General features: G+C 38.6%; 1 protein-coding gene across 4 annotated transcripts in view; it reads left to right on the forward strand.

The window, feature by feature from the left end:
- Positions 1-20343, forward strand: part of ARHGEF3 (Rho guanine nucleotide exchange factor 3) — a 156427-nt gene that overhangs the window by 77364 nt on the left and 58720 nt on the right. The gene's annotated exons all lie outside the window — the stretch shown is intronic.

Consider the following 20343-nt stretch of genomic DNA (forward strand, 5'->3'; position numbering starts at 1 on the left):
ACTTTAAAAATTAGGGACCAAAAGGTTTCTGTTGATTTTGCTGGATGTTGGGTCAAGATATTAGTGACTGTAATTACACTAAACTGCAATGCCTGTTGTTTTCCATGTAAAGGTTGCAGCTGTGATGTAAGTGTTCTTAGCATTCAGTAATTCAAATCCATGGAACAAAAAAAGATGTAGAGGAATTTATCATTCCCTCTGGTGTTTGTATCATTTTTGGTGTTTTTGTCCACAGTCAGTTAACGAATCAGTTCCCCCTTTCTGTAGACCTTTCATGTAGTACAGGCAGAAAAAGAGTAATTAAAAAAAAAAGAGAGAGAGAAAATAAACCTGCTGGTTTTGGCAGGGTTTTTTATTAGCAGATGTGAAAACGTAATACTGTTGTGTTTTTCTTCTTTTTCAAAACGTGGATTAGCTTTCAAGCGATTGTGCCTCTCCACGTGGCCAAATTACTGTGTGTAACGCAGCCTTTGTAACTTTTGCAAAATTTCTTTGTTGTAGGTGTATTATATTTTCTTTCTTAAGAGTGTCTGACAAATGTACGATTGTATGGATCCACAACGCAGAAACATATTGTTGTTCCTGATGTGCAGAGCTATATCTGATAATAAGGACATCATAGTCTGTATTCATAATTTGTATTGCGTGGTAGGATTCTCCAGTGCATATGCATTTAAAAGTCCCAGAACAGGAGCACTGTTTGCTCTAGGAGCTGATGCTTGTGGAAAGACACTGGGATTCTCCTTAATTTTTCTTTAAATTTTTTTTTTGTTTGTTTGTTTTAATCATCTGAAGCTTCATTTTATCATCTTTGGGGAAAGTGACTATTTTAGCTCATGTAATAAAATGTGTGAAGAAGAGTTAAATGTTACTAAATTAGAACATCCTGCATCTTTCATTTTTAATGGGAATAGCGTTCTTGAGATATTATCTCTAATTGTAAACAGTGATTTTTGACTCCATTTTTCATTGGACTTTTAGAACACAAAATACGCATTCAGAATATATACACTGCTGCCAATTAACCCATATTGGCCTCTTATGAAGCAAGATTTGTGTGAATAAATGGTTGTATTTATAATGAGAGGGGAAAAAAAACCCTTTTTCTACTAAAATAGACTGCAGTTAAGTGCTATTTCAGACAGCAAACATTGAAAATTAGCATATCATGCTAAAAATGGTCATCGGCATATGAAATATGGTAGCATGGAATAGAAACATAGCAGTGGAAACGTAAGTAATGTATTAAGAAGACAGAGGAACAATTTATTGTTTGGACATGTAAATAGCCCTTCCATAAACTGCATTTCAGGAGATAAGCAAATGGGATAAGCTGCCCTTAGGTGCTCTCTTTTGGTGCTGATTTTAGACTTGTAAATATGACCATCTTTACAATGGTCAGTCAGGTTAGATTTTTCTTTTGGAAGTGTAACTGTCCTTTGAAGGAGACGTTACATTTAAGGGTTTATCTGCATGGATGTGTGCAGGCAGGCCCAGGCTCTTTCAGGCGCCGCACGCTGAGCAGCCTGGATCCCTGTTCCTTAAGCTCTGGGTGTGTCTCACCCCCAGCAGACGCTGCGGGGTCTTGTGGCTGCGTGGCAGAGTTGCAGTTGACAAGGGGCGGCTGGAAGCCAGCAGCCTGGGTTGCGTCCTTGTTACCTGCGGAGGTATTTTTCCGTGTGTGAATAAAACAACACGGAAGAGCGAGGAGTGAGGTTGCAGGAGGTGCAATTTATGTGGGGGAGAGATCTGTCTTTTCTCCTTCTGGATTTTGCTCTTTGTGAGCCATAATTGATGTTCCAGGTAATTAGGTATTTTGTTAGAGCAGAGGTTTTACTGTTTTTTGTCATCATGTTTATGAAGGCAAATTTCAAAAAGAATCAATCTGTACCTCACACAAGTGAACTGTGGTGATATTATGCACTATCACCTTTTTCTGTTGCGTTGCTCTATACAATACATATAAAAGATACAATGAAATGTACTGGAAGCTTTTGGGGGGGAAGGAAGAGAAGGTGAGGGCATGTAACAGAGGTCTCTGAAATATGATCAGTGTGAGATGATGCATTCTCTTCTTACTGGGGCACAAAGTGAAACTTGTTGTTTGTAGATTCACGAGAAGCCAAGCGCGATGCTGTTTCGCGGGGCACGTGGTGGTGGGATTGTGGCCCAGGGTGTTCCGGCTGCTCAGGGTTTGCAGAGTTCAGAAAGCAAACTGGACAAATTCATGGAGGAAAAATCCAGCAAGAGCTATTAGAGACCCTCCTGAGGACCTCCCGGAAACTGGGGGAGTAAACTGTGGGCATCACTAGGTACTTACTCTGCTTTCCCACACTTCCCTGGGCATCTGATTTTTGACTCGTGGTGGAGACACGTTTCTGGGCTAGGAGATCCGTCTTTAGCCTGCGCAAGTGAGGCCACTCTGACATGGCTTCAGTTAGTCTCATACGCTGCCCTTTATTGTTCTGCTCTTCCGGGCAGTGCCGCTTGCGCTGAGGCACTGGGGGCCCTGCGCTTAGCTGGAGCCTCTGCATGGTAGCTTAATGTAAATAAGTAAATACTTAGGTCCTTTGTCTGGCGACTCTGTTATGCCTTTGAAAAGGTTTGCAAAATTGCTTGTGCGTATATCCTCAATGAGAGCATTCATTTTTCAGGGCAGTGGCTAAGGATATCAAAACTGAATGCGTGTGTTCCCTATTATAAATTACACCTAACTGGTGTAATTATATATTATTAAAGTTTTACAGAAAATAAATCTCTCGGGCTCTGTAATAAAACTGATTATTTTTTTTATTAAATGGCATATGTATTTAACAAATAAACATATTAGGCTTTCCTGTACAGCACACTTCCTGGTTTACATGATTAGGTGAATGACTTCCCTGCAGCTCCACCAGCTCCCTGAGCTGCAGCGGTAGCAAAGCGCTGCCGGTTACATGATGCAGTTACTTAGGCACGTATGGAGCTGCCTTCTGCTGCAGCAGCTTGGGGCTAGGCCTCTACTTGCAAAGCAATTTTTTTTCTTTCTTTTGCTTGGCTTTGGTACTTGCTGATGGAAAGATCTGGCTGTCTTTTACTTGGTCTGAGCTTCCCAAGTTGTGTAAATGCATCTGTTCACCACCTTTGTCCAGGAGTGGGTGAGAGATGGGAAAGAAAGAGGGTATTCACTATTTAAAGACTGGAGTTGCTTCGTGCAGTGGATAGCAGCATATGTATGCAGATGGCCGGGTGTCCTGCCAGTTGACATCATTATCTGTCTACAGTCTTTTTATAAAAATAGATTTTAAATTTTTTTCATGACCGACCATTGCCAGCCCACCTGTCTTTTCAAGGGGAATCGGTCATAAAGACTGAGCTTCCTTGCACGGGAAATGCCGCTTGGAGCTCTGCTGACTCGGCACGAGGATGGGTGACCTAAGTGCGTTGCCTCTTCTTTGTATTTGCTTGGTGATCCGGACTGGGATTGGTGCTTCAGGAGCTGATAAACTGGCACATTAAACTGACTGGTTGGTCTTGGCTCGTTTTGTTGCCAGCTTGAGAAGTGTATTTGTAATACCCTCAGTGTCAAATAGTTTGTGATAATTTGTGACAGATGTGGCCAGCAGATTACGAGGGCAGTTGAGGCCATTGCAGTCAGAAGTCTGTATTTAAGGGAAAATGTGCCTATTATCCAATATACTTTTGATCACGTTGGCCTGCGCAGGAAGGCTTACCTTGTATTCAGTCAATATGGTTAACTCTGCCTGTGGTGTTTCATGCCTGTGCTTTTAAAGTGGTGATATACTCTAGAGGGATTTGCATATGTGAATCGATTTACAGGCGTTGTGTGTTAACATGGGGTACACAAACTTTAGATTTGATAGGTTTCCTTCTATGGCTTGGAGAATTGAAACAGAGAAATAACCCCGTTTTCAAGAGTATAGAGGGGGCTAAGCAGTATTTTGTTTAAAACACCAGAGCGTGCCTCTGCAGTTCTCGGTGGTTCTCCCTGTGCAGGTAGTGTGGCTCTCCTTATTTAAATTCTGAGCAGTTTACTGATTTTTCGGCAGGTGCTTTCATTGCCTGGTGCTGCTGCCCCTTTCGTTCTTCTCTGAGGCGCAGTTTGTGGCGTAGACCTGCTGCCCGTGGCACCTTCTCCTCAGCCTGTCCTATTGCCGGAGGAGCGCACCTGCCCTCGTAGCCACCGCAGGGCTTCTGCTGCACGGTTAGGGCCGGGTAGCTGACTCCTTTGCTATGCTCTCCATCTTTCTGCAGGGTGTCTGCCTAGTTTCTTTAGACCAAGTGCTTTCTGGGTGTTCAGATTTTGGACTCATACTAAACCAAGCAGTGATAGACATTATTATCTGGAAGTTTTTACCCGGAGCACTCAGCAAGATAGTTAAAGCTAGGCAATGTATTTTAAATTGCCATTGCGAAACAGGTAAGGTAGTTGGAATGTTGTAATGGTGATAGATGATACCATGTGCCCAGTGAGTCTCAGCTAGTAACTCAGGAGGTATCCAGAGCAATAAGCTGGGAAAACCTAACACAAAACTTGCACCTATCTTTTTTTTTTTTTCCCAAATTAAATTATGCCTATTTAACCAAAACCCTGCTCCGAAGAAGAAAAAGGGTGATGGTGTGCTGCTCTTCTCTGCTATCAAATTTATGCAAGATTTGCTCTATACTCATGGAATTTGCTTCTGCCTTCTTAATATATTATGTTGAGGTGAAGGAGTATACAAAAGATGCATTATGAACTAGGTAAGTAAAACCATTTCATAAAGAAGGTAAAATTCCTTATGCAAAGCATTGGAAAAGCTATTTATTTTGATTACATATATCAGCTAACATTATTGAAAGTAAATGGTACCTTTACTTCCAAAGGGTAAGTTGTTAGTGCATTTTGAACTGGAGAAATCTTACTGTTGATTTGCCAACTTGCAAGTTAATAAAATGTCCCAATATAAAATATGAACAAAAAATAACCAAGATTTAAGTGTGATTTGCATACACTAGATCAGGGTTCATTAATTTTGATTGCTTCTAGTGCTGAATGAGCATTTGTTATGTATTTGAGAGGCAATATAACTGAAATACTCTTTGACCTAATTAAACTTAATTATAAACTCAATAATATTTGATTGCTAAGGTATGGCAAGTTGGCTTTGAAAAGCTTAGAGGGGATTACTTCTGTATCAGCTTAACAGAGTTGAGATAATTAAAATATATATTGTATCTGGGTCTTTTTAGTTCTATTAACTCTGTTCTGTTGCATATTCTTAGTATAAAAGGCATTCAGCTTGCCCAGTAAGATATATACAATAGCCTTGAATTATGCATGACTTTTTAATATGGCTCTATCGTGTAGGCGGTCAGTGGTCCATCTGGATTCAGACTTTATTATAAGGTGACTGTTCTTAATCCGTTATTAGTCTGTCATATGATTGTTTTAGGATAGACACTGTCTGCGGTTGGTATTATTTGGAATAGTGTAATGTCATTTCTCTCAAGGCCGTTTTGTTATTCTCTCGCTGTTTCTCAGTAAACAAGGCCTACAAGTGCTCCACTGGAAAACGTATAACAGGGTGGCTCTGCTGCATTCTGCTTTTTCTAATTCTGGAATGGTCTCAGACTTCCTTTGTAGCATTGCAATATGGTTACTCTTTATTTACCTAAATAACTTGTCAGGATTGGGCCAATTGTTCCACTGAGTCTTGCAGAACGTTCTGATGAAGATAGCAAGTGTATGCTGAAGCTGGACATCTTCAGTGCAAATCTGCTTGTTCGTGCAAATAGGCCAAATCCTGTGAAACATGTACCAAACTCTCTTAAAGCATACTTGTGCCTCTGGGAACTGAGTAAGAAAACGGTCTCTTGTTGTTTGAATTCACCTGGATTCTAGAAAGTGAGGCTCGTCTGTAGATACCTTAAATGAAGAATGGTGGTTAAAACTCCCTTTCATTGAGGTTAACTCAAGCTGTTAAAATATCTCACTGTGGCTTACTAACTAGCAGCTCTTTGTCTGCTGTTGTTTAGATTCATGTACAAGACACTGAACGCAGCAGCCTTAGCTACAGTATGGAGACCCCACTGACCTCAGGGAAATTTATTCTCTTTTAATTTTTTATTTTCAGGAACTAGACATGGAGGAAAAGATATTTTGACAAGTTAACATATTTATCAAATTCAATATAACGCTGCCTGCATGCAAGACTTAAGTGATGCCGTGTGTTATAGAGGTTCCAAATGCAGGGTTGTTTTAGTGAAGTGCTGTGTTCAGATTGTCTTAATAGTTTTAATGTGCAATAAATTTCATAGAAGATGAGGTCTGTTTACAGATGAAGGAGGAGTATCTGAGTAAAGAATACCTCTTATTTAAGTGCGATCTATATTTGAAAAAAGCCTGAAAAATTGGGATCGGTGAAGCAAAAAGCAGTTAGGCAGGTAGGCCACAGTCGTCTTATCTTTGGAGAACTGAAGCTTTAGGAAAACAAATGGTATCGCCAGCCAGTGGGCCTCTAACTTTGTACTTTGTAAAGTGTGTGCAATTCTGGAGAAATGATGTGCACGAATAAGCCATACTTATTGTATTGTGTTCGTTTATACCAGCACATTCACAAATGGTCAACTAACTGAAAAAGAAAAGCATCACTCCTCTGGAATACCATGTTAAAGAAAATTGTGTATACTTTTTAATGAGATAGAGGTTTGACCAGAATAAGTATCTAATCTGGCTGAAGAATTATTGAAACTGTCACTGCATCAGCAGAAAGTTTAACATATGCAAGCTATTTACAGACAAAATGTGTGTGTGGGGGGAATAAGAGAGACAGAGAAACAGAGACTGACTTTCAGGCATTAATTATTTAAATGGAGTTTGTCTTATCTACAAATTATAATTTCTCAGGGAAAGAGAAATTGCTTATGTCTGTTTGTGTTAGCATACAATGAGATCCATCAATGTCTGCACTTGGTCTTTTAATGATTGGGGCTCTAGTGGTAGGATTTATCCTACCTACTTTTTGGCAGCTATAGCTGTAAGTTAGTTGCCTAGCTTTCCTTTATACTTCTGAGGTTTAGATCTTGGTTTGAAGTGAACACGTAAGTAGGGTCAGCTGAATCATGCCTTGGTATTATCCATTTCTCCCTATTAACTGTAAAAGGAAGGTGTCAGATGTAAGTGACTGTCCTGTAAAAGAGCAAGGCAGGTGAAGCAAAGCAGCTCCCAGGTTTTGGAGTAGCCCAGCTGTGCTGTAGGGACGGCTGTTTGGCAGCAGCACAACGGCTAATAGCGTTCTTCTAAGAGCCGGGAGGAAATAACTGAAAATGTGTTTTGTGACAGAAGGAAGATACTGCTGAAGAAGAGACTGGAAGGAAAATATAGGTACAGGCTCTAGGGAGGTCTCTGGGACGTCTGTGTGGTGTTTTTCATCTTTCTAGCAGTTGTGCAGGAATGCATGAAATGTTGTGCCTCTGACCTCATGGTACCGTTGCAGAACTTTTTTGTATTCTTTTCTAGTGTTCCCTTTTCTGTTGCTTTTTACTCTTCAGCTTATTGGCATTGGTGCCCTTCAAGGGTAAGTACATACTGTATCTATGGATTCAGCGCTGCACTACTGAACACAGCTAATAGTTGTGAAAGATCTAGTCTAACACTTGGGTGATCTGCTCTACAGGAAACTGATAAGTAATAGAGTTACCGAAACAAAGTGCAAACTGAGGGAAGACTTTATCCTTCAAAGTATGGTGTTTTTGGTTCTTGTTCGTTGAAGTAGTTAAGCCTATACTTTGGCTTTAAGTGTGATTGGTGACTAGTCTCATTGAAACAACTGCTGGAAGTGAGAGGAACTACTTACGTGCTTGAAGATAGGTATGCATGTTTAAGGGTGCTTTGCTGAATTGGAATATGATTCATCTGCAGGGTTTAAACCCAAGGCAGCTCAGCATTGGCTGTTGCTTGGAAAACTCATCACAAATCTTATTGCCTTTTTTATTTAAGAAACTGATGCTGGAAAGTATTTTCAACCCCCAAATTCCATGCATCTTGTAAAATCTTTGAAAGATTAGAAGATGCATTATTAGGAAGTATATCTTTGAAGGGGAACAAAAGGAAGCATATCCACTTGCTATTTATGATCTTGACTAAAAAAAGGAGAGTTAGACTAAACAAGTTATTGTACTATTAAGGCATGTAACAGTAGAGGAAAAATGGTAACGCAAATTCAAGAGCTAAACATAATTCAGATATGTGCACAAAGATAAAATAAACACAATAAAAATGAAATAGAAATGTCCGAGTGGAAAAAAAGGAAGATAAAATTGATTTAGTGTGCATGTCTTTTCCTCTCCTTTGAATTTCTTTGTTTGTGTGTGCAGTTCTTGGCATTCAAATCGGACATTCACTGCAATCTCATTGGGGGAAATAAAACAAGATTTTGTGAGGAAGAAAATAGTTCTTTCATAGAAAGTAATTTTTCTTTTAGTGTTAAATTCTTCTGGTGAGGTATGTTCCATATCACTGTTCATAAATTGAAAATATGCATAACTGCGGTGCAGAAGAGAGGCATTTGTGACATCTCATACAAGAATCCAAGGATGCTTTTCAGATATTGCAAGGCTATTGCTTGTACTTTTGCCATTTATTTTAATTGTTAATAAAATCTTAAATCATGATAAAGTCTTGGGAGCTGTGGAGGACTTTTGATATCAAATTGAAAATAGATTATACCAATTACTGGATTTAGTACCTTTTGCTTAGATCAACCATGGTCATGCAAGTGTTTTCTTCTGTTGATTCTAGTGACACAGCAGAGGAAAATGAACTAGGGGTTCATCCCCAAATCAGAAAGGTTTCATCCAAAATGTCTATTCAGTCTGTATGCTTTGCTACAAACTGACAAAAAATTTATGAGACTGTGGAGAATATAAAAGTTTTCAAAAAATTACAAAGAAATGGTTATTTTTAGACCATCTACAAATAACACCCTATTTATATCTCTGATTCAGTCAAAAGTGTAGTATACATAAACCTGAGCTAGCTTGAAGAATAATTAGTTTGGATAGTAATAGCAGCATGCATTAGGTTTAGTTCAGACTGGCTGCCTGGCTGTTAACCGAGGGTCCCAAATCAGCATTGCAGCTTGTACTAAGCTCTAAGCTCGTGTATTCCACTGCTTGGGTTAGGTGCTTATAAGCCATATGGGATATGGCTGCATGAACTGCAGTCTGGCACTTCTTAAGCTACAGCGGTGACTCTGCTGCGTGGTATACTGGAAGTGAATTTTTGATTGCTTTCCTTTAGTATCTTTTATATCTTGTGTTGTCTTTAGAATAGCAAATACATAAGCGGATGATGGTTAGCAGTGCAGTAGTTTCCAGTTATTAAGTGTATGTTCATATCATTGTAATGGAGTAATTTGAGAAATTAATTGTTATTTTCTTAAATGATGCTGTTTTTCTTTATGATACTGTCTGTAATGAAAACTGGCAATTGAAGTTTGAATTTGATTTAAATTATTTTCAGGTACAGAACAAGACTTGACATATGCTCATTTTCAACATGGCAAAATCAGGAGCATTTGCAAAAAGAAATTAGCCAGATGTTATTGACAGCTGTGAAGTTACATATCTGTTAAGAAATGAATTGTGTGTGTGCTTATTGGCTTGATGCAGATTTGCAGAGGAGATGTAGTTACATTTTCATAATGAAGTTGAATCAAGAAACCAGAGTTACTGTACTTTAGTGGCTGTTTTGTTTGGAGGTCAAAATAAAGACTGATGTTAGATCTATAGGGATGAAAATCATATAATCCAATATGTTTTAAAAATTAAATTTTACATATCATCATTGGTAATTGTATTTAATATCGCATATATAATATGATGGATTATACAGAGAAAATTTGTGAAGAAAAATGAAGACTCTATGTAAAATGTGCACTGTGTATATCCTTTAGTCAGATAGATAAATGTTTCCAAGTCATGTGTTAGACTTTTAAATAAAACAGTCTACTTAGAATTATTCCATTAAAGAGGGAAAGGATGGGCCATTCTTCAAATAATTGATGGAAATGTTTGAAATTTACAGCATATTCCTGTGCTTATTGAAGTCTCGAATGGAAGTCAGGTCAGGATTGCAGTGAACTATCTTGAAGATATATTTTTTAAGTCTGTAGATTTTTGTAATACCAAATGCATTTTATCTATGCCTTTAGAAGTGACCAACCTTAGGGGGAAATAAAGTTAGGAAGTACATGAATATACTACTATGTCTCTGTAAAATCACAAAGTTAGGATAGACTTCATGAGGGCATTTGTCCTATCCTCTGTCCCAATATTTGAATAAACAATAATGAAGTTATTCCTGATAGATGTTTCTGCAAGGTTTTCCTAGAAGCCTCTGCCACTTCGCCAGGCAATCGTTTCTGGAGCTTCACTATCTTTATGGCTTAAAAATTTTTCCTGGTCACTAACTTAATTGATTCTTTTTAGAGCTTAAGCCCATTTGCTCTTTCTATCCAGTGTGGATATGGAGAAAAGACTTTTCCATATTTTAAGGCTAGAAATCTTAAAAACAAACAGAAGCCAAGCAAGCGTTTGGAAATGCTCCAAGAGTATTTTACGAAAAAGGTACATTATTGCTTACAGGTGTGCAAATGTGGCTCTCAACAGAATGTTAGCGTCAACTCCACTGATTAACAAAATGCAGAAAAAAGGGCGAATTATACGTTATTCATAATGTATATGTTATAGTATATATACACTATAGTGTATATGTTCCTATATGTTGTAGTGTGTGTGTGTAGAGAGAGAGTTAGAGTTTATATATTCATGCACGCACACACAAATGGGACTGTAATAAAATCATCCTGCCTGTATGGGAACAGAACGGCTCCAGCCATAGCTCCTCAGATCTTCACAGTAATTTGAACTTGTTCAAATTGTCGGTAACTATGAAAAAGTCAGCAGAATGTGTAATAGTTTTGCTGTGAACCTGCAAGACTCCCACAAGTGATCTTCACTCTTAAGTCACATTCTAGTTCTAAATTTGCAGGGTCACATCCAAATCTACCGCTATGTTAAAAGATCATTGCAATTACTGATTAATTTCTATCCTGTTTTATCTGCTAAATCAGTCATTAGTTGGGTTAAAAGGTTGATTCTTTTAATTAATCTGTGAATAGATACTGAAGGCAACGGTGGTTGTGTAACAACCTAGGTGACATTTTTGGCCGTTGTTCATGAGGAAACCAATACTGCAAGGGTTTGAATGTGTCCTGGGAAATGCTAAGGCGCTCAGCTGCTATTTTTTTATGTGGCACATGTTACTTAATCCGAATGTGTTTGCTTTACACTGGTGATAAAGATTGCCCTTTGAATTTTCTTTGCTCTGAAGAGCTTAATCCCTTCATAGAGAAGGAGGGATAAACTTCATTTACCTCAGTGACCTGCCGCCTTTAGTGAACGTTTGACACGTTGATGGGAAATGAATCGCCATCTTTTCAGTGCTGTCCGTCCTGCGATGGAACCGGCTTGGCGGACTAAGATACCTCTTTGCGTTATTTGGAGCTGTAGGCCCTTTTTATAGATGCTTTGATACCGATGGATGCATATATCTACGTAGAATTTTCAAAAGTGCTGAAGCATTTTGTTTCCAAACGTGACTGTAGGTAACTTAATACATTTAAATATTGGATTCTGTGCGCTTAATGGTTCTGCTCAATTGCAACTCACTGTTAGAATGTAATTGAATTTTGATTTGATTTTCTAAAAATGTAATTCAGAAGATGGCATAGTCCACTAGTCTGTTTTTTCTTAAGAGTGTGGATTAAAACACTTCATAAACTTTATGTCTAGTTCCTAATAAAACTGTTATGATTCAAGATTTTGCCCTTCAAAATTACCTTCCTATAACTTACTTTATTTGTAAGAAGTGTAAATTTGTCATTTTTATGTGTTTTAAAAAAAAATTGATTTTAATATCTGTAGGGCAAGAACCTTGCCCTGTAGCATATTATAGCATAAGTGACTTAATTTATGTACATGATTAAGCAGGATAAAGCATTGAGATGTTGTTTTGAATATTAGGCCTATACTGGCTGCATATTACTGAAATGTTGAGACAATTTATAATGATTTATTTTTATTAACTTCTGAGGAAGTAACTGATTAAAGCTTTAAGAACACATTCTGGTTTTATTTATACGATTTCTTATCGATGTAGCAAAGAACTAGGCAGATACCTTAGTAAATACAGAAAGTATTTTTAGCAGTATTGGAATTACAATTAGCCTATTTAAGCCCGAAGGTCCAATTGTGTGATTTTGCTCTTCTGTGTGATAAGCTAGTTCTTCAGTGAAATGTAAACGCAGTGGCTAGGTTTGACTGGGCCTCTTTTGGATACCTCCTCCTCCTCCAACAGATCTCATTCACTTACCTTTGTTAGCTTTGAACTGTGGGACAGGCAAATGGAAAAGTATGATAATTGAGGCTTAAATGTATGACCTTCGTAAAGAAAGTGTTTTGGTGTTCTTCGTGTAGTAGTTACTCCTGTGCCAGTCTGAGTGAACAGTTTTGAAGCTAAATGGCACTCATTGCAGCCTTCCAGAGTCGCACTGATCAACAAAACAACACCAGTCCTCAGCTGGAGGGGCAGAAGCTGATGGTAAAGTTTGTCTTCCCATGAAATTAATGGAATTTCTGCTGCAAACCTTTGATTTCATCCAGGAATGGGGACCTCCACTGTGTGAAGATACTAACAAAGGCAAGTTGCTGGCTTTAATAAGCGCACGCTCATCTGTATTCCTCACGGTCAGATCTGTCAGTATTCACATCCCATTTGTCTTTGCCTGCAGTGTTCTACTGTCGCGTCTGAGAAGCGGGCTGCGATATGTACGTGATGCTGAGCAGCATGGGACTTAGGGAGGGGCTGTGCGACTAGATTCTGCATGAGAGCAGAAAAGTATGCACAAGTATTTGCTATAAATATATGCTATTTACAATTTAACCTTTAAAAATAGTTAAGTTCTGAATGTATTTTTATGTCATACGGACTAGTTGAGTTAAGTTTCTGTCATCTCTTTTCTGAAAGTTCTGTAGTTGCTTCTGAACTAAGCTGAACCAGTCGGGTCTGGAGCATAAAGGTGAGAGTTTTCTGAGCAATGTTGTGTTGGATTATATGTTGTATGCGCTACATTATTTATTGTATTCATTGTGTTACTTACCTGAGAGCTGTTCTCATGTATCGTTGCTTGTTTCTTGGTTACATCTGAAACATGTTAATTATATTCCTTGTGTGTGTTTATTTTTCTTCGTCTTTTTTGGTACTCTGACTTCTTAGAAAAACACAACAACTTCCTGTGCACAGTGTAAAATTTGCTTTGAATTTGGACAGCTAGTATATTTTGATATTTAAAGCTATTTTTGTTGTTACAGTAGAACCCTCTTACCAGCAATAGCAGCTTTTTATGCCCTTTTCTCCCCGCTTGAATTTGTTAACGGCTTGTAAATAATGGATTTGCTGCCCGTGTCTGTGTGTGTGTGGCCCAAGAACTGCTCTGGAGGATGCCTTTGCGACTGTCTGAGGTTTGGGGACTTGTGGTTGTGGCACACGTTTCTCAGATGAACTAGATATATCCCCTACCGGTTCTGTGGCTGCTTGTCACTGGCTGTAAAATGGTGATGCTCTTATTTTTCCTCAGTGAGACAAAGAAAATTTGTTCATCAGAATTTAAGAGACTACTTAAGTTGTTATTAAAATGGGAGCTATCGTTCTGTTATTTGTTTATTGTGTGATTGAGTTTGAGCTTGCTTCGCTTGCACTGTTTCAAGACCTGCGATGGCTGTGATAGTCTTCTAGGGCAGGATGTGTAGCTGTGAAAGAAGCAAATTAAAACCAGCCCCAGGAAGTACTGCAGTATAAATTTGTTAAAATCAGTTTACTGCATGAAGTCAATGCAGCACAGTGCTCTGTTATAGAGCAGAGGAAGTGATGGGTAAGAACCGTGCAACATGGAATTAACGGTGAATGTTGATCTCTGTCAGGACATTTCCTTGCTAGCCAGTACTTGAATCAGATTCTAACTTGATTTTTGCTGCATATAGACATTGAAGTGTCATGTTAAACAGGCGCGCTTTATTTTACACTTACAGAAGTTCTGAAATACACTAATTATGCAAAGAGATAGCTGAGGATAACATAGCTAGACCTTGTGCAGGCATTGGTCATTCATCATTCCTCTAACTTGTATTTCTAAGCAGAAAATTGAAATACCCATGCATTAGGCAAGCAGTAAGACTAAAATGCAATAAGTTTTTGTTTAGAGGCTAAGTCTATAATCCTAATTCCTTTTAGATTTATCAAAATCTATTTTAAAATTCATGGGGGGTTTTGCTGCCACTGCTTCTTTTTTCTCTTGGATCAGTAGTGTTGTTGTAATAAAGGCAACTGGCTGTTGTATTTTCACTGTCATTTATAAGATGTTTCTATCAATATATAGAACCATAAATTTAGATTTAATATACATGATGCTGCTTTTTCCTTGTTGCTTTAATGGTAACAGTAATTGGAGACCAGTATATTTAGACTAACATTTTCAGAAATGTTTGATTTTCTTCAAAAACAGTGTCCTCTATGAACAAGCCTTGCTCTTTCCTGAAGAAACGTAGGCTCCTGAGTTCCCAAGTCACTTTCAAAGAGCGTTTCCGTGTTTCAAACGCGCTCGGGTTCCCAGCTTCCAGTGGTCTCGCTGGCGCTCATCAATGTCTCTGGGAATTGGCTGCCCAGCAGCCTGGTCGAAACTCGTGGCGCAGCTCTGAGCGCTCTGGCTCGTGAGCTCGGCCGCCGTGCGCTGCCGCTGGTGAGGCTGGTGCCGTTGGCGCGGTGGGAGCTCTCCTGCGGAGCCGCTGCCAGCCTCGCGCAGCGCTGCCGCCTCAGCTGCCCCGCTCGGGGGTATCGGCCCTCCGTCTCCTCCTTACTGCCGAGCTCCAGTCTGTTCCTTGCACAATGTAGCCCACGAAGAAAGGTAAAATAAACAAAACTGGGAAAGAAACGGGAAGAGCGGAAAGATAAGTTTAGCTGCTCACAACATGCTGTGGGATAATTCTGAGTTGGTACGTAAGCCTTTTGAGAGGGACAAGTTTGAACATCTACATAAGACTGAAAGTGATTTAATTTTCCACTTCTTGATTTAAACAAAAGCTCCTTTAACTGCCTAGTCTTATAGGTTCACATAACCTTTGTTGTGCAGCAGTCACAACATGATTTACCCTGGTTAGTGCTCTTAAATCTCATGTAAAGAGTATTTCATCATACATGAATTAATTCTATGCTCTAATTATTAAAAAAAAAAAAAAGTGTTGAGCTGTGGAATCCACGTTATCAATGTTTGCAAAATGAGGAGCCTTTGGTTTTTCATCTCTGTTTAAATCTGTCCTATAAAGCGCCTAAGTTTGTTTGTTTGTTTGTTTTTAAGCTATGAATTACTTTTGCAGAGGATCTCTGTAACCTGAGCTCAGCTTGTTAACCTTGTTGACTCCTACGTGATTTCTCTGGCATTATTTAGCCCTGATTAATCTGCAGTGATTGGTCTAGATTTTCTATTGTTGTTTATTGTCATGAAACAAGTAGGCTGTGAAAAATGCCTTTCTTCTGCCTTACTGGCTTTTAAGTGCAGGGGCAAAAACGTCAGTCAGCAGTGCAGTTGGTCCTGATCTGCTTTTTTTATTTTAATTCATAAATAACCTGGTGTATGTATGGAAATTGTATGTGTATTAGAGTGGTCAAATATTAAGTAATTGCACAGTAAATATATATTTCTTTCTAACCTTAGATATTAAAAAGACTCTTTTTAAATGTTATTCAAGGTTTAACTGCTTGTTAATGTCAGTTCTTTGAGCTAAGGCATTTAAGTTGAGTGATTTTTTTTTAATTTTTTAATTTTTTTATTTTTTAATGCAGGGAAAAAAAGGATGAGGACCAATGGAAATAGGATACCACCTGGTTCTTGGGTCATGAATGGGATTAGGTACATAACTGGCAGTTTTTGCCTAACTTCTCAGGAATTTAAGATGCGTCTCAGGCAAAGTAATTTTCCTCAAGGCTTCCTGGGAGGGAGACATTTATTTTACTTTTTCTGTGTCTGGGAATAGTAAACAAGAACTGTCCCTTTCCGTTAAATGAGATGCCTTGTTGCCAAAATAATTTCTGTAATAGCGTAGAGTATAGCTATGCTGATTCTTACTATCACCATCTGTCTTTCAATGGTCTGTCTTTGTTAGCAGAAAACATAATGTCAATGTTCTTATTAGTAATTTTTCAGCTATTAGTTAAGCTTTTGTTAGATATATCTGTTCATATTTTTCACTTTTAGTGCTCTTTAACTTCCTCTTCATGTTGTTCACTGTCTTAAGTAGGCTAAAAAAACCCTCCGTGAATATGAGAGATGCGGATGAGGGCAACTTAAAAAGCAGCTCTTAGCATTAAACAGACCACAAAGTTTTAAGTACACAAGTGCTAGATGGATTTACTGGTAAACCTCTCATCCTCCAGTTTCCTTTTAGTGACCTTAGTTTAAGAATCAAAGAATTGGCACATTCAGCATTGTTTAGCTTTTTTTTTTAATCTGGTGTGTGAGGTCGTGCTGGGACGCAATCCTGCGTGTAACTGAGAAAGGAGCCTTTGCAAGGCTGCTCTTGTATCTGTCCGTATTGTTTTACAGGTAATGAAACATTGCCGTGTTCTGGGAGAGTTTGCATAACTTCCCAGGTCTTCAAAAGTGAGTTATGAAAGTGAAAAATGTGAGTTAAAATTTCCAAATGAGTAAAGAAATAGGAAATGGAAGTAGGAAGAAATCATTAAGAGCAACATCCATCTTTCTTGTCTTGACTGTCAGAAAAGCTAAAACATTATAGCTCTTGGTTCTATAGGAAAAACTAAGTTTATCCTTGGGCATTATAAAAGCTAGTGAAGGAACTGTTTCTTGTTCCGAGTTTACTGCTGTTTCCTGATACAGAAATGGGTTTGAGCCAGTTAAGCTTGCACTTGTGATTTTGGACCAGCAGCAACTAATAAATACTTAAATGTCGCCTTTCTCCTCTAATGGAATTACTAATAATAACTACTTGAAATGATGTATATATAGCAAAGCTGAATCAATGTCAATTCTGTCAAGCTCCACATCAGCTCAGGTTGCGCTATAAGCAGCAATCACTGGTGTTCTTAGTTTCTGGTAGCTATAGTGTGGCAGTAAAATTACAGAAGAATTTGTGCTGATTTTTAAGTATGTTGTTTGTGAAGGAATTCTCCTCTGCTTTGCAGATAGGAGCAATAAAACAAAATCTAACTTTTTGTTAGATTTTAGATGAGATGTTAGATTTTAGATTTGAGATGAGAGATGTGCTCTGCCTATAAGCTTTTTTATTTAATTATGCAATCTTTGTAGAAGTATGTTTAAGTGCTCCCACATAGAGAGGCATGTGGACCCTGGCCGGAGTAGGAGAACATGAGCCATGAGGGTACTGTTCGTGATGGACAGCTCATTCAGCTTCTGAGAAGGTAAATCTCTTTCCACTGAGTTTTTTAGCAACAAAAACCACTCAAATGCCTAGGACAGAACACTGAAGTCAAGAACTCCCAAATTGTAGTATTTATTCCAGATAGGACTTCTATCCTGAACTCTGTCAAATGATTTTTAACCTGGTTTGAAATTCTGCCGGCTGAAGTAGGAGACATGCTTTACTGCTTTACAGGAATGGTATAAGAAACTTAGGGAGTATTTTGAAGAGGAAGATAATTTTGGTAGAAATGTTCTGTTTGCTCAATGTTTTAGAAGGGGAGCTTCATTCAGAGCAGCAATCCAAAGTGTACAGGCCGGATTTGCAGACATCTATTGAGTTTAAAAAAAAAAAAAAAAAGAGGCTGTTGCACTGACAACAGTTAAATATCTGGCCTCACCTACGGGAAGATGACTAGAGCTGACTGCTGAGAGCTGATGGGGAAGAGCTGCTGTTGCTGTGATGCTGGGTCCGGGAGTGCCCAGGCCGCTGCCGTTCCAGCTGCATCAGAAGTTACATGTTGATTCTGTGTGCTGAGAGGCTCCAGCTGAGAATATTTGCAACAGTTGGGTGAAATTTAGGGCCTTAGATTGTGGAAAATAACTGTAAGACCAAAAAAGACTAAAAATGCCAATGACTAGTCTTTATTGAGTTGGATAGCTAATCTTATTGTAGCTCTTTGCTCAGGTGCTAGCCTAGCAGCCACTTGCGAGACCCAAATGAAAAACATGTCTGCTGCAGGCATTGCTCGTCCCTTCGTTAGTGTCGCGTTTGGTGTTCCTCTCTTGTCTTTCTACGTTTTGTATCAGTAAAGGAGTACTGATACAAAAGAAAGCAGCTTTTTCTTTTTTCCACACTGTTTGCCACGTTTCATTTTATGCTGTGTTCAAGCATGTGCCGGCTCCACCTCATTAATTCCAGGCTCCCAATTACAGGAGGCAGCTGCAATACGAACCCGTCCCCTCCCCCAGTCAGGTGTGATGTGCTGGAGCTCTACGTGACCGAGTGGAACAGGAGGAAGTAACACTTCTAGATTTAATTAAGACAAGGTGTCTTTAAAGTTTCTTCCCTTCCCCCCTCCTGCCCTCATCCTCCAGTTATTTCCTGGTATGTTTTGGGGGCCAACTTTAGCAGGTTTAGGAAGGAACAGGTTTAAAAAACAGATGCATGCTTCCTGAAAAGCTCCATTAAAAACTTCCACCCAGTTTCACGAACAAGACATAATCCGCATCCGATAAGAAACTGAATGCAGTAGAAAAGAAACAGGGGTCTTAAATATTCAGAATTTATTCATATATGAAAAAAAATTGTAAAAAGCTCATATCAGAATCTTAAAAACTATAAGCAAGTATCTTGTAGAGGTATTTTTTTAGTACCTTTTTTTTTTTTTTTTTTTTTACATTTGAGCCACTGGTGAATACTATAGGGTTTTTTGAGTTTTATTTTTTCAGTGTCAAATGATCTGTTCAATGACTTTTGCTAGTATTGGTAACTATTATTAATGACTAGAGGAAACAGGTCTAAAACAGTGGTCCTGAGATTATAGCTTGCAGACCGCATTCCGTCTGGGAGAGCAACTTAATGTTGCTTGTGGCCATAGGAAATTTAAAAAAGTTAAAACTGAAGGTGGCAAGCATGAAGTTGCTAATAAGTGCAACTCTGGCTTAGTACTGTTTTCCATGATCCACAAAGTTTGGGGATCACCAGTGTAAAATCTGTGTAGCTTTATTTTCTAAGAATGTCTGACCTTTGAAACCACGTGATGGCAAAATGTGCTAATAGGGATATATCTACTAATGAAGATATATCATGGTCAGAAGGCAAAACTGGCTTTGTACTGTATACTTCTGTAAGGTTGGCTAGAAGATTAGACATGTTGCACAGTATTTCTGATACCATTTTTCAGCATTCTGTTTAGTGACATTTTTCCTACCGAGTTGGATATAAAGTCGTAGTGAAAGCTCATCTCTAAACACCAGGAGTGGAATCAGGAAGGCTTCATGAGGGCTAAAGGTTTCCTTCTTTCTGTTTTGGTAGAAATATGTCTTTGTAGTAAACTACTAAATGTGTTTCTCTGTTATCATCAGTTTTGAAAAAATGGCAATAACATACTCAAACCCACTTTTTTAATAGTCTGCACACAAATGCAGAAGCAATACCTTCAGCTAAAATGTTGTTGCGGTCCACTGTGTAAAGGGTCCTGGGTTATTGCAATTCAGACTGAAACATTAGATGAGAAGCTGATTAACTGAGAGGATTTTGCAGCTAGAATATTGAGTTGTTATGAAAGAATGTGAGACCAGGCATTGATTAAAAAAAAAAAATTTTTTTTTCTTTCATTAAAACTACTGTAAAAACTATTATACTTTGGAAATAATATCTGCATCATAATGGTGGTATAGGTATATTGTAGATATTTAAATGTACAACTGAAAAACCTCCCCCCAAAATGAATGTGAATAAGAGTGGGTAACAGCTGTGAAACAAGTACACCGCTATAAGGCTAAGACTGTAAGCAGACCTATTGCCTGGTGACTGGCTCTTTCCCGTATGTGTTAGTACTGTCAGACGGGTGATTTCGGTTCATAGAGATCAGGGAGACTGCTTGTTTTCTAAAAGGTCTTTAACTTCTTCTTTCAGCTGTTTGGCTTATTCCTGTGATGTGGTTAATATATCCTGCAACAACACATTTTAATGCACATCTGCTGTTAGGTAGCACGCACTAAAACAAATGTGACTTCCTGACCTCACAAAGTTGATAGATTCTTACTGTGGTAAAACTGCAGTCATTTTGGGAGGATAGATATC

The sequence above is a fragment of the Apteryx mantelli genome, chromosome 12, assembly GCF_036417845.1.
Source record: "Apteryx mantelli isolate bAptMan1 chromosome 12, bAptMan1.hap1, whole genome shotgun sequence".
NCBI lineage: Eukaryota > Metazoa > Chordata > Aves > Apterygiformes > Apterygidae > Apteryx > Apteryx mantelli.